The following is a 3,732-nucleotide window of genomic DNA, read 5'->3' as shown; positions in this document are numbered from 1 at the left end:
TATTTTGGTTTCCCCATAAGGTTTACATTACAATCCAAATTTTATAACGTTTTTTCTCGAATTGAGGTTTTTCGACTTAGGTGGTTTTTGTTTATGACCAAATATATGTATTTTGGATAAAAAAAAGGCGCGGGTAGCTCCGTAAACTGCTAAATCCGAATATGTTAGTTATTTTTGTGACCCGTTTAGCTCTTGAAATTAGCATTTCTTGCCGATCCTTTTAGCCACTTAAATAATTTAAACAAGAACCTTCAAGGAAAGAAATATAGTTGAGTCTTTTCCTCGTAAACCGAAGATTCTTGAAGATAGTGGCCCAGGCCAATCGCTTGCAGTAAATTCTCACATTCCTTGCACCGTTCAGAGCTTGCATAATTTGGAAGAGAAACTTTAAGCTTACTTTCAAGACCAGGACGGCGAAGCTGACAATGGATATACTTGGATATTAAACACTTAAACTCCCCATTAAACACAAAAATAACACAAACGGCAATAACGGAAAATTTGCTTTATTTGCCTTTTAAATGAGAAATAATACCAAAATCCAACAAAAGTTGGAAACAAAACAAAGTTTGCCTTATTTCCCATTGCTTATTTATACTATTTGTAACAAAAACAGTTTACTGACAAAAGGAAAAAGAATTTTGTTTACTCCAAAAATACAATTAAACAAAAAATGTGATATAATTCATATGAAGAATGTAATATTCACAAAATATTTTTACTTATGAAAAGTCTAACAAAATATAGGAAAAAGTCGTCTTTAATAACTGCTCAACAAATTAGACATAGCGCTTTTGTATGAATTTTATGTGCATGCTTTTTAGTATGTTAAAAACATTGCTGGAAAACCTTAAAATGTTAAATGCATGGAACTATGGCGCAATAAACAGGTGAAGTAATTCTGAAGTGAAGGATTCTGAAAATCGCTATCGCCAAAACTCTAAAAGTCTACAAAATTCTAAAATCTAAAAATTATTCGAAAGCTAGGCGATTTATCTAAAAAGCGATTCTTGCTTTTCATTCAAGAATGTTGTTGCGGGAAACCACGGACGCGTTCAGTATTTCGGATGAGCGCTTCATAGAAATTGACGGGACTAACATCAAAATGAAGGCCCCACCAGAGGATATCGAACATGTGCACGTTTGCAGCAAAGGATGGCATTCAATAAACGTGCAAGTGGTGAGTTCCTTAAATACATGTGTGTGTAGACAGATGAACTGTCACATACTTACCAATATACTACAAATTGATTTAAAAAACCAGTAGTTATTAGTAGCAGTAATCAACTATATCTTGTTCTAAGCCAGCCAGTTCGAAAACGCCCTATCTCAGAAAATTTTTTTAAGAACGCCCTACTTCAGAATTTGATTGAAAAACGAATGAATGAATTTCTTAAATAAATTCGAGTATGCAATTTTATTGCCCTTTCAATGTGCATATTTCAAGTGTCTTAAAATTCTCGTTTTCTTTTGATAATATATTTCCTGACTTTTCTTCGCATTTTCTTTCTTATTAAGATTTGTCATACATATGTAAAGTATAAGGAAAAAATACATATCGCCGTCAGCGAAAAATTATCAAAAATCGACGCGTACTTTAAGAGATTTGAAATTTGCACATTATTGTACTTAAATTGAAAGTGATATAAAATTTCATACTCGAATTTATTTAAGAAATACTTATTAAAAAGTTTGCAGTTTTGACAAAGCTTTACAGAAGTCTTATAGATTTCGTACACAGTTTGAAATAGGCCTTATTTTGATCAAAAATTTACAAAAAATCTTTAGCATCAAAATCAGTGCAAATATCAAAAAAAAAAAAAAATCGACGTAATCTCTCCGATATTATGGTAAAAACTAAATTATGTTAAGAATTCAATTGAAATATCAATAAAATTATATTACATACATAAAAAACAGTGTTAGCTTTAACCCACGTAAGTGAAGAGATCGTATGGTTAATTTTTGGATTGAGAGCACAAGCAGAAATACTAAGATAAACCATCTAATTTCCTTAATATGGCCCCCAAAACTTCTCCGTTGCGTTGACGTATTATGTTAGCCTTTTCCATAGCTTCAGCTTTTCTTTCCTCAAATAAATTTCGCCTCTCTATAGCTTCAATTTTTCTCCGTTCCAACTTCATCTTTTCTTTCTCTAAGCAAATCATATTCTCGTTCCGACTCCTCCACGGAAAGACGTTTCCGTTTCGGAGCCAGCCGTCCTCGAGGTAGTTTCTTAATATTGCTTTGAGTTTGCATTGCTTGTGTGTCTTGTTCTTCAACACCTCTAGGAGGCTCTTGCAGCTACTAAAAAGCTTTTAAATTTGCAGCTAGTATATATACATACATAATTTATGTGCAACGTAAGCATTTTAGATTCAAAATAACGTTATTTGGCGATTCAAAATGTTTGAGAATCGTAATTTTAGCATTTTGAATTGTCAAAGTAAAGTACTTTGTCACTTTATCCGGTTCATTTTTGTTCATTTTTGAATTGTTAAATTTTAGCGATGGAAATAAATCAAAATAAGCGATGAAATCGAGGAAAGAATCGGAAAAATATCAACAAAAAAAATGCTAAAATTCGTTTAGAAATTTTAAGGTTTAGCGATTTCTAGAATCCGCCTGCTGGTATAATTAACAAACAAAAATTGACGTTCCTGTTCGCAGCATATTAACACATAGAATATTGTTTTGAGTTTTATCTTCTGTTAAAAACTTCTGCCGAAATGTGGATTTTGTTTACGAAGACGAAGCGAACATGTGGTACGAAGTAGTGATGTAAAAATATGTAAAATTTTATCTACATACTCTCACACTTCTAAATTTGAACGTATACTCGGTACAAGCAGGTGGGATGAATGGCGCAATAAACAGGTGAATTAATAAAACAGCTTTCTCCCTTTATTTTCAGACATTCGGCTGTCTTATAGTCACATTTTATAGGCATGTTGTCAAATAAGGCAGTGTAAAAATATTTCTTAAAAAGTAGGCTAGGAAAAAATTAAATTAGATAAAGATTCAAATAGGTATATTTCTGCATAGTATGTATGTGTACGTAAGTTTAATGCAAAACTCGGCTGTAATATTTTAACCACGTGGTACACATCTTTGTTGACAGGCTGCAAGTGTACACCAACGGTTGTCATTGCCTCCACAGCCATAATAGACGAAATTGATACATGATCTAGATCTCGTATTGAAGTACCATCTTCTGCCGGTTATGCAACCACCGCCCACCAATCCACCATCAACTGGTCCGCTACAGCTTGGGCTCACTCAAAATAAATATTTATTAATTTATTAATCTGTATTTTGTTCATTAAACTTACATGGTGCACCCGGGCACTGGGCCTGAGTTTGCTTGACGATCAGGAGGAGTGCCAGCGCTAATATGTAAGCAAATAATTTCATGCCGAAGGACGGATTAAGCCTGGTATTCGGTAGAAATAATAACAGTTACTAGTATTTTGTAACTCGACCAAAAACGCTTTTATAGCAAACAAATTTAGTATGCAACGATTGGCTTACAAAATTTCTTGTTTCATTAACTTTTGTATACTTTTGCCCATTGTTTATAGATGAATGCCTCTTTGCAGAATGCGCTTTGTTAACAACGGTTTTACTTGGATTAATTAATGCAATAGGTGTGGTGAAATCGTACTTTATTAATATTTTTTTTATTTTCAACAATTTTATAATGAGCTCGAGGCCATTTTTAAATGAAAAATT

Source organism: Rhagoletis pomonella, unplaced genomic scaffold (assembly GCF_013731165.1).
Source record: "Rhagoletis pomonella isolate Grant_MI unplaced genomic scaffold, Rhpom_1.0 Rhpom_scaffold_00003, whole genome shotgun sequence".
Classification (NCBI taxonomy): domain Eukaryota; kingdom Metazoa; phylum Arthropoda; class Insecta; order Diptera; family Tephritidae; genus Rhagoletis; species Rhagoletis pomonella.
The sequence above is the reverse complement of the archived record's forward strand: the minus strand, read 5'-3'. Positions refer to the sequence as shown.